This window comes from Balaenoptera acutorostrata, chromosome 4, assembly GCF_949987535.1.
Source record: "Balaenoptera acutorostrata chromosome 4, mBalAcu1.1, whole genome shotgun sequence".
Lineage (NCBI taxonomy): Eukaryota > Metazoa > Chordata > Mammalia > Artiodactyla > Balaenopteridae > Balaenoptera > Balaenoptera acutorostrata.
Window position 1 is genome coordinate 118914724 of NC_080067.1, and position 14655 is coordinate 118929378.

Genomic DNA, 14655 nt, shown 5'->3' on the forward strand with positions numbered 1-14655 from the left:
GGCCTTTGAGCGGTGAGCAGCCGGACCCCACTTTCGGCTATGGTATCAGTCCACCCAAATACAGCTTTAAAAATCAGGAAAGTAATTTGACTGTCTATAAATTTGTAAAAGGTAAAATCTTTAAAAGCTTATGTTTAATTATACATTTATAGCTATAAAGATTTCAATTGCTATTAAAATTGGGGAAAGTGTCAGTCCTAAATATATAGTTTTATATCAAAGAGAAAATTTTGATAATGGAATTCTCACAAAATTTATTTTTTTGGAGAGTGTGTTTCCCCCCGTGAATAGCAGAAACACTCATATGAGTATTTCTATTCTTAACAAAACCATCTATTAATCATAAATACATTTGGTTTGGCTAGGAGAGAGATAAATCACAATAACAGAAACAATAGTCATGCACCTTGAATGGTGATTTTAAACATGCTCACGTTGTCACATTTGAGTTTTACAATAGCCCTGTCGGACAGGTAGGAATGCATATTATCCCTCTTCGATGACTGATATTTAGTGTCAGGAAATGCTATAGTCTGCTAGCATTTATTTCATAGCTGTTATTGTAGAAAGACATTACTACATGTGTACTCTTTATTTATTAACTTATATTCTCCAATCTAAAACTACTACTCTACTGTATGGCCTATCTTTGAATGTAAAGGTAGTAGGGAAGGGAGATGAGCAAATGGAAAATAGAAGAGGGTGCTGGATTTTGTGTTGTAGGCAACTGAGAAAGAATGAAAATCATTAGGAAGGGAAAAAGCAATACTAGGCTTGTGTTTAGGAAGATCAGTTTAGTAGCCATTGGAAAATATAGTTATCAGAAATATATTGGTATCAATGATCCTTAAAGAGACTGTTGATAGTGTCCAAAAAGAAAAAATGGAAGCCTACACTACAGAGGATGGAAAGAAATATCAAGATTCTGATAATGATTGTGAAGTAGATTGGATGCCTGACATGATTAGGATAATCGTATGATTTATCATCCACACCACAACACCTTTAAGAGTGAAAGAAATTTCTGTTAATAATGGGGATGAAATGGCAGGTATAAATTGAAACTGTCCCAAGCAAACAGGGATGAAATGTCATTCAAGGCATGCTGGAAAGAAGAATCAAAGAAACCTTTGAGAATTTCAATGAAGTGGATGGAAATAAAATTTCTAAAGACAGGGAACTCAGGGGAAGTTAGTTGCAAGAACATTTAATGAGTTCTGTTTTCTGGTCCCATGCATTAAAATAAAAATATAAAGAAGTCAGTTTGAAATTAGGTCTATATGTATCTCTGGAGCTAGATCAATGCTAGAAACAGACATCAGAGTTCCAGGCCTACTGGGAAGGTTTGCAAGCTTTGAAGTAAATGACATCATCAGGAAAAAAGGTAGAGAGGGAAGAAATGAAGGGTCTAATATATAAAGAGCTGGGGAGGGTGGGGATTCACAAAAGTCAAAAAAGGAGAGAATTCGAAGACACTCAGAGAGGTAAATAGTGTCAAGTGTTGGAGAGTGTTGATATAGAACGGGTACTAAAAGTGGGCCACTGCATTTGTCATTTAGTTGGTCAATAGTGACCTTTGTAAGAGCAGCTTCAGTGGAATGACATGGAAGCCAGATTTTAACAGGATGACAACAGATGGAGGAGTTGAATAATACCCACTAGATATAATAATAACCTAACATTTAGTTTTTGCTATGTGCTCATTTTTACTGTAAGTACTTTACATAGATAGTCTCATGTAATCTTCATACCGTCCTGATGAAGTCATTGTTTAAAATCACTGCTTATAGCAAATTCCCCGGCGGTCCAGTGGTTAGGACTCTGCGCTTTCACTGCCAAGGGCCTGGGTTCAATCCCTGGTCTGGAAACTAATCCTGCAAGCCGTGCTGTGCGGCCAAAAAAAAAAAATCACTGCTTGTAAAAAGTGGAACCTAAACTCAAGCCACACAGACCATTTTAGAGTCTATTCTTTTAACCCCTGAGTGTTGGCTATTTTCTCATCCATTAAGAGTAACCAACACATAGCGGTTAAGAGACTGGGCTCAAAATTCCCACTACTCCTTTGAGTTATTAAAGAGTAATGGTCTCCTTAAAGAAGTGATTATCAAAATTCATGTCCCCCCATCTCCCATGCACCCCTCAAAGTAGAAAAACTGTAGTGTTCTGCACCAGCATTCCTCAATTTGTAATTTACTCTATCAGATAGGCTTAATGGCATTGGGGAGACTTGATATATGGGACAAGTATGGAAGACAAGCCCAACATGGTAGTGACTTCTGTACAGAGAAGGAGGTCTTGAGTAATTTGTCATAGGTAGACACTGAAAGGGTAGGAGAGAGAACGAGTCCATTTGGAAGAGTGGAACAGATTATGTTTCAAAGGGAAAGGGAGAGGCTTTTTCAGATTTCACTTGGTCAGGCCTGATGCTGACAGCTGTTCATGATTTGTGTCCTTGAGCAAGTCATTTAATTTTTCAGTCTCAATTTTCTTGTTTGTAAAATGAGAAGTTTGGGTTAAGTGATCTCTAGTGTTTCTTCTAGTTGTAATAGTTCTGAATATTTGCTTAGGCTTTTCATTATTTTGTTTGATGATATACTGTCTGTGTCTGTTAAAAAACAATGGTTGTTAGGACTTCCCTGGTGGCGCACTGGTTAAGAATCCACCTGCCAATGCAGGGAACATGGGTTCGAGCCCTGCTCTGGGAAGATCCCACATGCTGCAGAGCAACTAAGCCTGTGCACCACAACTATTGAGCCTGTGCTCTAGAGCCTGCGAGCCAAAACTACTGAGCCCCCACGAGCCACAACTACTGAAGCCCTTGCGCCTAGAGTCCGTGCTCCGCAACAAGAGAAGCCACCTCATTGAGAAGCCCGTGCACTGCAACGAAGAGTAGCCCCTGCTCGCCGCAACTAGAGAAAGCCCGCAGGCAGCAATGAAGACCCAACACAACCAAAAATAAATAAATAAATAAAATTCTTAAAAAAAACAAAGGTTGTTTTATTGCCTTAGGAGGAAACCACATGAAAATATGAATTTGGTAGTGTAATGGGCCCTAGCTTTGAGGTTTCACATGAGATGTTTTCTTTAGTTATGCTGTAGAAGTATATTTTTATATCCAGTAATCAGAAATGTCATTAATACATTGTCTGTTGTAAAATAGTGCCACTCACTTTTGGAATATCTTTCTCCATGAAGTTAAAACCCATTCTAATAATCTCATGCATTAAGCCTATATATCTTTCCTATCATTCATACTTTAATGTCTTTCTCTTGAAGTGCTGTCGAGGGAAATTTACAATAGCAACAGAGTCATCTGACCTTGTAATTACATGGCTTATAGCATTCTCTACAAAACTGGTAATTATTTCTTACAAAAAGTAACTTGTTCTTCAGGCTTTATTCTTTTAGTAAAACTCTGATACACAGAATGTTTTCTTTGACCAAGAAGATCTGTTTGTCCAACCGATTACGGCAAAATCTTCGGGGTGCAGGTTAAGGTTACCCATTTCCATTGTTGGCAGGTCTGTGGCAGATGGTTTGGACATTCATTCTGTGATTGCTTCTCTGACACCTTCTCAGAGGATCATTTCGTTGAGGGATAGATGAGAAATGGACCACTCCCCTTGGCTTCTCTTTGTTTTTCCTCTTTAAAGGGGAATTCTGAACAAAAGAAATCTGGGCTTCTGGTCTAGTGTTCTTTCCTGCTTCATAGTGATTCAGCCTTCAAATAAGAGGTAACACATCTTCATATATGGACACGCCAATTGGGGAGTCTTAGAAATTTGGATACAAATTAAGGCAAAAATGATACTTGTGGGTTTGCCTTTTGGAAGCTATAGTTTTGTTTTACTATTGATTTCTCTTTGATCTTGTCATAATTTTTTTGAACCCAAACTGAAGCCTCTATTTGCAAGTACGATAGTTAAGAATTCAGAAAATTTACTATTCTTACTAAGTGATTCTCACTTGCATCATGTGTCCATATGATATATGTCTCTGTTCTGCTTATCTCCTAGTGTTAACATCAACAATAAAACCCATTTATCAAAAGTGTATACCTCAAATTAATTTGGAAGAGTACTGTATATCATTCATATATATAAGTATCTCTGCATATTATACTGAAGATTTCAGTTCTTTGAATTCCTAGATGGGGTTCTAGTCATGGAATGCTATATGGGGGTGAGGATGGGGAAGTGGGAGGTTTGGGAGAGTTTTTGAATGAAAACAGTTATACCATTGCCAAAAAAATATTGTTCTTCACTTTATAATTGGACTAGGAGACACCAGCTATTGAAATTGTCATGGCTTGTACTATGCATTAGACTGAAAAATAAATTCAACCTTAATATGATAATAATATTAAATGTGTATAGAGTTTTGGGTCCTATATGAGTACAACCATAGGACCTATCTTATGATCTGTTGCTGTTATTTTTAATGATTCATTAAGAACTTTGTTATTTTGTTAGAGCAGTCCTTTGGGGTGTGCTTGAAACTTTCTTCCTCCTTCTCCATCTTTGAACGTGTTCTGTTTCAGATCTTCACAACACAGCCATCTATCCAGAATGCTAGCATCCATTCCCTGCACATACCTAAACTAAAAGTATTGCTTTGCGAGTGGGGCAAATATGTACTGAGAATTGGCTGCCAGTCCTATTGCATATTCTTTTTGGGTTTGATTTCCTACACTCTCACTCTCTTCTCTCTCTTTAGGCTTCCAACACCTCCTTCCACCATTCTTCCTGTCCCAGGCATGCATGTACCAATATATACACGCTCCTACTTCACATTCTGAAATATGAAAAATCATCTGTAGGAATCATTTTCATCTTGCCATTGCCAAATCTACCAAACTATATTCATATTATACCCATATTCTCTGCCTTCCATCCTAGTGCCCTTATTTTTATTAAAAGCTACTTTTGCTCTGCATCTAGTCATGTTTTCCCTTAATGAATTTTTTTTGTCCTGCAGTCATTTTTTTTCTGCCACTAATATCTGTCTTTCAAAAGGATCATTCTAGTCATGCTCTACTAAGATCCTCCATCTTAAAAAAAGATTCTCTCTTAGAATATCTCCCTCCATGCTCTCCTTTTCAACAAAAATTCTTAGGAGTTGTTAATGCCTCCCTTGCCCCTTCCTCACTATGCTCTCTCCTCGTCATATTCAGATAGGCACCCACACTAAGCGTTCCGTTGAAACTGATCTTACTAAAAACATCAGCTGTCTATATATTGCCAAGTACAGTAGTCACTTCTCACCTTACTAGGGCTTCTTAGCATTATTTGACAGTTCTTCACTCTTTAAAGACACACATCTCTTGGCTTCTGTCACACCACACACACCTAGCTCTCCTCATACCTTGTTAGCTTCTCTCAGTCTCATTTTCATATTTCTTCTCCTTTTCTTTGTCTCTAAATGAGTGCCCCCTTGGCTTGGAGTGTGTTTACAATCATTCTCTAAACGATCTCTTATAGTCACTTGCTTATAAATATTATCTTATGTTTCTGTAACTCACAATTTTATATCTCTAGCTCTGGACTTTCTATCTTCCTCCCTCCCTCCCTCCCTCCCTTCCTTCCTTCCTTCCCTCCTTCCTTCCTTCCTGCCTTCTTTCCTTTTTTGGTTGGAGCTCCATAATGTTGTATCCAACTATATACCAGACATCACCAACTGAATATAAGGTAGGCATCACAAGCACTATATGGGCAAAATAAAATATTTGATTCTCCCATCACTTCATCTCAGCCTGGTCCTCCCTCCGTCTTTCCCATCCCAGTATTCACACGTCCATTCATCCAGTAGCTTAAGATAAAGCTATTGGATTTATCCTTGATACTTACTCTCTCCCATTCAATCTAGCAACAGATTTGTTTGACTCTATCTCCCAAATATATCTTACATTAATCTACCTCCCTCCATCTCTACTATTACCATCCTAATCCATGCTTGGATTCTTATAATCCATTTCTCACACAGAAACAAAAATGATTCTAATAAACCCTAAATAAAATTACATCACTCCCCTACTTAAAACTGTCCAATAACATCTTGTTTCACTCAGATGAAAATCCCAATTCCTTTTTTGGCCTCAGGACCCTTTCTAACCTGGACCAGACCTATACCTCCAAACCCAGCTTCCATAACCATCCTTCAGACACAAGAGAGACCTAGAACCCTCACATGTGACAAGTCTGATCCTATCTCAGGGCCTTTACGCTTGCTGTTCCCTCTGTTCAGGATGCTCTTCTCACAAATTGGATCATGGATGCATCTACTTAGATCTTCAGAGTTCACCTCCAAACTTGCCTTTTTAAAGTGATTTTGGCTTATTTTGGCTAATATCACCTCACTCATTTTCATGTGACTCTGTCTTGTTTCCTTTTTGAGTCTTATTAATATTCGAAATCAGATTGTGTATTTCTGTGTGTCCTTATTTATTTTCTATATCCTTTAACCTCAATTCCATGTTCATAGCTCCATTTCCCATCATGAGAATCCTGGTTCCCAACCATACTAATATAGGCATTTATTTGTTCTACCCTGCAATACACACAAAACAACTACTACTAACAACAACAATCCTACCAAGTACAGTTCAAATTTTCTTTGCACTTTTTGTCCTTAGAATCTATGCTGCTAAAGGTGTCAAGTCAAATTTTGTGTACATAAGTTAGGTAAAAGTTTTTTCCCTGTGGTTATATTATGTATTTGACATATAGTTATGTTCATTTGTTGATATTGCCATTCAAATTCAAGGTTAGTTTTTCATTCTTTTTTTTTTTTTTTTTTTAAATTTTATAGCTACTTTATTTATTTATTTATTTATTTATTTATTTATTTATTTGGCTCTGTTGGGTCTTCGGTTCGTGCGAGGGCTTTCTCTGGTTACGGCAAGTGGGGGCCACTCTTCATCGCGGTGCGGGGACCGCTCTTCATCGCGGTGCGCGGGCCTTTCACTATCGCGGCCCCTCCCGTTGCGGGGCACAGGCTCCAGACGCGCAGGCTCAGTAGTTGTGGCTCACGGGCCCAGCTGCTCCGTGGCATGTGGGATCTTCCCAGACCAGGGCTCGAACCCGTGTCCCCTGCATTAGCAGGCAGATTCTCAACCACTGCGCCACCAGGGAAGCCCTTTCATTCTTTTTTATTGAATACAGTTTCTGAGTATGACAAAACATTTACATAATAAAAAGTCAAAAGTTATGCTCAAAGAAATCTTGCTCCTATCCAAATTTTAATAGATTGGAAACCATACTCAGTATAAAATTATGAATCTTTCATTTAATTATTTTATTTACAAACTATCAACTCTCCTATTATTGGACTTTTAGGAAGTTTCTTGATTTTTTCCTTTTTAAAATTATGCTAGCATTACCAAACATGGATTTTTTTTAAATACTGAAATATTTCTCTGACCTTTTATTTTCATTGTGACACAGAATATATTACCATTATGAGGTTTTGCTACTTATTATTACTCTGTATCAGATATCTTCAATTATAGTTAGTATATTAGAATTAGTCCAGATATAGGGGAATATTAGTTATTCCAGTTAATAGAGTTTCTCTCCATATATGCACATAGCATGAAGCAGATAATAAGGTCAAAGATCTGGACTTAGGTCCCTGTTTTCCCCTGTATTACCTGTGCATATGGATAGCATTTAGCTGAGTCTAAAGTGGACTTAATAGTACTTGCCTTGTGGAGTTCACTACAGAGGTGTTCTTCTGACCAGGGTGATTTTTCCAGAAGTGGCCCATATTCTAATTCATTCATGGTCCTTTTGGGAAGACTTCTTTTCAAACTCACAGTCTTGGAAGATAATCTCCTTTCTCTCTGTTACGGAGTCGTCTTGCCGGAGTGAAGATATTCCAGCAGACATATTCCCCTCTTCACCTGCCTCTCTCACACATCTCCCCAGGGAAGCTGACTAGGGGAAGTGGGAGAGAGAGGGAGAGAGACACCCACCCACTAGAGTCCCTGGCTCTATCTCTCTTGACAGTTCTCTCTATCCCTGTTTAGTTATATGAACATTAAACTTCTCATTTAGGTAGTTGGATCAATATTGTACATTCCCCTTTGAAAGAGTTTACATTCTAAATTTGCTTGAAACTTATCCATGTGTTACGTGGATAGGTATAGCATAAGGCAGAATAGCACAAGGGCTGTAGCAGAAGTATCAAATATTCTAAGAAAGGGAGAGAAGATCGTAATTTCAGTAGGAAGGATTAGTCAAAAGATGACACTAACAATGGTCTTTCAAAGGCTTAACAAAGAAATGAGCTTGTGACTACTCCATTCAATTTAACAAATATGTGTCAGGCACTTCCAATACGCCTCTATCACATGAGATACTGCTGAGCATACAGATATTAGGAGAACACAGCAACTGCTTGAAAGGAACTCATAGGCTCTCCAGATGACGGGTCACAAAGACTGCTTTGGCATCCTCTCTCAAAGCCAGTATGCTACTCTAATTTATCTTACACACTGCAACCTGAATAATATTGCTAATGCAAAGTTTTGAACATTTGGTTCCTGTACTCTAAAACCCTTAATGGTTTTCCATTCTCTAGATAGAGTCTAGAATGAGTGTTTTTATTGCTCACCCTTATAATTTTTTTAATTTGAGCACTTCTCATTGCATATTTTAAAATTCATTTATAAAGCACATAAATGTGTCACTGTGCTGACGGGCATCACAAAATGTACAAAAATAAATAATGGCGAACAAGCAATAATGAGATCAACATGAAATAAGCCATATAAAAATATCTTGCTAAGCACAAGAGCATTTTACTATCATTAGCTAACATTTGAAGGCAATATACATATATACACACACATGCACGCAGGTAAAGTCATAATTTAAATAGCAGTCTGAACACGATTTCTTTTGATTTTAAATAGCCATTGTTTATATCCAATATGTGATTGATGAAGACCTCAGTCTAACAGTATTAATAATTGCTGCTCCTATTGTTTCCACTGTCATTTTCTGGTTTACTTATACTCGCATTACTTGCATAATTATCAATCCATAGTTTCTCTGCCTGAATCTTTTCATGTACTTGCTCATCTCATGAGGTCTAATTTAGCTAAAACTAAATATGGTAATCCCAAATTTCCTTCCTTAGGTACGTCTAAACTATCAAATCGTTCACAAAGTGCTGAAAGCAAATAGATGAAGGAGGCTTCCACTTGTCACTCCATCTACATTGCAAAATTACTGCCCTGCTCTTTTCAGGGAGCTGTGCCTTATGTACGACAAGTGACCATTCTGATATATGGCTGGCTGAAGAAGTCAGTGTAAATCTGTGCAATAAATAAGAATAAAGCCTAAGTTTTCTTGTCTTTTTGATACAAAATAAGAATAAAATAGGTCTATTATTATCTTTTCACACTCAAAACATCACCTTTCACACTCTGTAAGGTGTGCGTACTCTACCTGTGCCAGGGAATTAAGCCCCAAATCCTTTATCTGGCTTCAAACTTCTCTGTGACATGACTCTAATCTATTCATCTTAGTACAGGCAGTACTTATTTGGAAGTGCTGCTCCCCATCTCCTGCCTGGGCCACCCTCTCCTGCATCTGTGCTTGTTTTTTTTTTTTTTTTTTTGGCTGTGGTGGGTCTTCGTTTCTGTGCTAGGGCTTTCTCCAGTTGCAGCAAGCGGGGGCCACTCTTCATCGCGGTGCGCGGGCCTCTCACTATCGCGGCCTCTCTTGTTGCAGAGCATAGGCTCCAGACGCGCAGGCTCAGCAGTTGTGGCTCACGGGCTTAGTTGCTCCACGGCATTTGGGATCTTCCCAGATCAGGGGTCGAACCCCTGCCCCCTGCATTGGCAGGCGGATTCTTAACCACTGCGCCACCAGGGAAGCCCTGCATCTGTGCTTTGATCCATGTTATACCTCTACTTGAATGCCATGTCAGCTGTAACGTGAGAGCAGTGAGCATCTTTTAGTCATCTTTCATTGTCTCACATCTAGCACAATAACTGTCAAAGAGTACAGGTCTAGCTGAGAACTCATTCTTGATCTTCCTGTGTTAGTTGATAGTGAGATCTCCCTAATTTCAAATTAGTGAGATTTTTACCCTGGCATCTGCTAGTCTTCTTCCCTTCATGAACAAAGCAGCCTCAATATTACTAGTATATCTGTAAAATTTATGTTCCATTCTCTTCCCTGCATCTTAAATTCTCCATTACACATTCAATGAGCTTGTATAAAATAGAAATTATTCGGATAAGTGAATTAATAAATGAATAAAAGTCTCTGGAATTCCATATAAACTGACATTTTTTTTCCTATGTATTTTTTACTGTAAATTCCACATTCTGGTGTGCTGTGTTTATTTCTAACTAAAACATCCTTAGGTAGCTCATGTAAAAAGCAATCTTGGGTAAAATCTATAACTGTGATGTTATGGTGTCCAGACATTTTGATACTGAGATATTTTCCCAGTAGTTGAGGACTAACATAAAAATGACTTCAAAATACTGAATTATTTTTTAAGAGCTGTCCGAAGCAAGAACTTTACATTGGATTTAATATCACACCCTGCTCAATGTTCTTCAAAAGGGAATCATTAAAATGTTTAATTTGTAAAAGCATTTGAATTGTTCTCTGTAAATCTGTATCATGGAAACTAATTCCTTATCACAGCCTGCACCACTTGAAGATCTGTATTTCCAAAACTATCTCCATTGAGTTTTTCTATTTTTTCACTAGTACATTTTTATATCTGCTTTTTATTCCTTCACCTGAGAATGATTCTGCCAGCTAACTCATTTTTATTTATTCCATGTTCTACCAGCAGCAACTGATTCCCAAGGACCAAACGAGATCCTTTCTTTTATAGAAGTTTAATGTCCAGCCCAAGGAAGGGTTCATAAGAAGTTGCAAGTTCACAACTGATTATTGCATGAGAGTCTCAGGTTCCACAAGTTTATCCAGCAAGCTTTATGGACTATTTCATGCAGCAGTGTAACATTACAATGATGATACTCACTTATTTAAAAAATTCTGTTTAGCAAGAGTTTATCTTCACCAACATAGCAGTCCCTACACTCTTCAGCTCCAGGTGGAAGGTCTGAAACTTCTTGAATTTGCAGTACTAAAAGAATTTCCAAACATCTGTGACAACACTTGCACATAAGGCCACGTAGGATTCAGGATTAGATATATACAGAAAGCTTCAAGATAACTGAAACCATCTAATATTGATAAGGTATGCGTTAGTTTTTTTCTTTTGAATCCAAACTCAACTTCAAGTGCCAAAATTTAAAAAACACAATAGTCAAAGTCCTAATGAATGAAAAGCATTCTCACTCATATTAGGGATAGATCTTTCTGGACATACGATTAGAAGCAAGCAGGCTTTTTTGTGACACCCTTCATTTCAGAGTAGCTAACTTTAATGTTCAGAACATTATTGTAATTCTCTCAGTATCATCAAATTTCTGTCAGTGAAACTTCACACAGTGGTTTCTGTTTCAACCTCCCCGGGTAAGAAAGCAAGAGAAGATGCCGAACTTTCCTGTATCAGACAAGGTTCCTTGAGTAATGACTGAGCCTCATGCCTTCTCATCTTAGAGTATTATGACATCATCTTATCCTTAACAGATCCGTGATGTTTACCTCCATGTAATCATGACTACACTTTAAAATCCTGTGTGTGTGTTTGTGTGTGTGTTTAACTTCCCATGACCTAAACATATACAGATCTTAATGCAGCATTTAGGACTTAATATCATATTAGTTTGCTAAATGAGATTAGGCCTGTAAGCATTAGAAGGAAGCATTCAAAATCAAACTCAGCCTTATTGTTTACTGATAAACTTTCACTTACCTCATAATACAATAATTTCAAAAATCTCCTCTCTTCATTGCCTGATTGGATTTTCTCAGATTTTTGTATTCCCTTCCTCTTGATTTCTTAGTTATCTCCAATTCTTATATAATTGCTCTTTACTCCGTGACATAAACATTTAACAGATGAATGGCTATTTATACATTATTTTCATTGCTGCTTATATTTAGCTTGATATATATCTTATGTTTGTTTTTCCTATGTATTTTACGTCACGAAATTTCAGAAAACAATTTTGATCATTGCGTTTTTAACTCAGATGTGGAATTTAAACAACAGGATTTTAAATTTAGAAGGCAAAATATGACAAAACTGTTTGAAGAATAACACATTGAAACTGGTAATTAGTTATGGAAGTATTAACTTTAAAAAAATAGTAAAAATATAAAATATTTTCTGTAATTCTGGAATATTATTAAATTTTAAATTAACCCACCAATATTTTCTTTTAGGCATCAGTTGAGTGCTCTCAATAGCTTGTTTTTAAATGGCTAAGATGTTTTGATGTACCGCATATGTGATATATCCAGCCCATCTGTTATGAAAAATAAGTGAAACTATCTCTAAACTAAACCAGTAGTCTTCAAAATAAACAACTAACTATATAAATAAGGTATATGGCACAAACTATTACTTTGGTGTATTATCTAATCTTTAAGAAAAAGGCTAATAACTAAGCATTTACATTGGAATTCACAAAGAACCAAGGCTACTCATAGTTAAAGGGACAGTTAACTGTCCTGCCCAGTCATTTATACTGGCAATTCGTTTAATGAAACTTAACAAATGAAAGAAGGGGAAATCATTGGTATGAAAGCCAAGTGAGACATGGCTCACTATTCAACTATGTTGAATTTTTAAAGGAACATGGAAACTGTCATGCCTACTTTTCTTATGGAGGTTTGCTACAGATTAATAGACTAAAAAATGTTCCTTTCTGGGGAATGTTTGGCCAAGGAAGAGACGGAAAAAAATGTGGCTTCATTCCAGCTCCTAAAGAAAAGCAGAACTGAAAGGAACAAAACGATGAGACTAAGTGTCATGGGAGTGTTTATAATATACCATCCTGAAATTAAAGAATCACAATAAAACTAAGCCTCCAGGTCCATTATTTTACTTAATTTTTAATGTTCAAAGCTACTTACTGTATTTCAGTTATTTAAAAATCTTGATAAAATAATTTATTCTCATATTTTTAAACATGGAAAATCTTATGGAGATTCTTTTTTCACGTTAGTATGAACATTTCAGGGTTAAAAATAATAATAATAAATAAAAAATTTTAAATACAGCTCCGCAATGAACTAAAATCAGTACAAAAGCTCTATGCAGCATGTGAAGTAGTCAAAAATGATGACATTTCATTGTATGGCATTGATCTTGCATACTTTAACTTTGATTTAAAAGGAAATCTTGGCAGGCAATTAACCTACCTATAAAGATTTGTATAATAGAAAGCTCTTTTTGAATTGCTAATAGGTAATTCTTTTTCTCCCCAGCAGCCCACTGAGGACTCCTCTTTCTTAAAGTGAACTATATGTTCCGTAGTTTATTAGCATCAACTCTTTCAACTGTCCTTGGTGGCTACTGTTACAGGAGTCCTCCTTAGATTTGCTTCCCCTTTCTATTTCTTAGGATACAGATTCTGTATAAGGGGGAAACACCTGAATACCAAGGCCTACTGGAAGATGCCAGCATCTAAATACTAGTCCCCTCACCTATGCACCTTATCAACTAAAAGTTGATTACAAGGAATTGAGAACAGAGGAAATATAATGATATAAGAACAAATATTAGATATTGTTGTTTTAGGGAAACAGACATTGTATATCAAGAAAGACCAGTTATTGATCAAAGAACTTAAGGGTATGAAATGAGACTCTGATAAAACTTGGTTCAATGGCCACACGCTTAAGATAAAATGTTAAGAAAGTAAGAAACTTACATGCCTTCAACTTAACTTTCAGTAGCATCTGGCCTAAGAAACATTAGGTCCCTCCTTATAGCCCAAGTTGTAGTCAATGTTATCAAATTTTTTCACAAGAAAATTGTTTAGTTATTTAGCGGCCTCTGTTATAACTCTGCCCACCATCTTACATTTGAGACCTTTGAAAATCTGATCATGCCACAACTTTCAAAACTCATGTTCCGAATCTTTTGCTAGACAAGTTTATCTTAGACAAATGAGTCTGACTTTTCCTTATGTATATGTTTATCACTATTTCTACTTTTATGTAATTCTTCTTGCAGGTGTCTTCAATTCTAATTTGAACAATAAGTTTATTGTTATTAAGTGCATATTTCCTACAAACAGTACTGTTGTTGCTTGTATGTGTTTCTGTCATCAGATAAGAAGGAAGTGGTTGGCAAAGATTACCTTAGATCTTGGTCACCTGTTCAACTTTCTTGGAGATGATAACCTCTCATCCATTCCACTGCTCTCCTCAATTAAAGAAAAGTTTGAAAAGAAACTATTAAACTCATTCTTACTAAGTTTAAAACACTACCCACTACATATTTTCTTTTTTTTTTTTTAACATCTTTATTGGAGTATAATTGCTTTACAATGGTGTGTTAGTTTCTGCTGTATAACAAAGTGAATCAGCTATACATATACATATATCCCCATATCCCCTCCCTCTTGCCTCTCCCTCCCACCCTCCCTATCCCACCCCACTAGGTGGTCACAAAGCACCAAGCTGATCTCCCTGTGCTATGCGGCTGCTTCCCACTAGCTATCTATTTTATATTTGGTAGTGTATATATGTCCATGCCACTCTC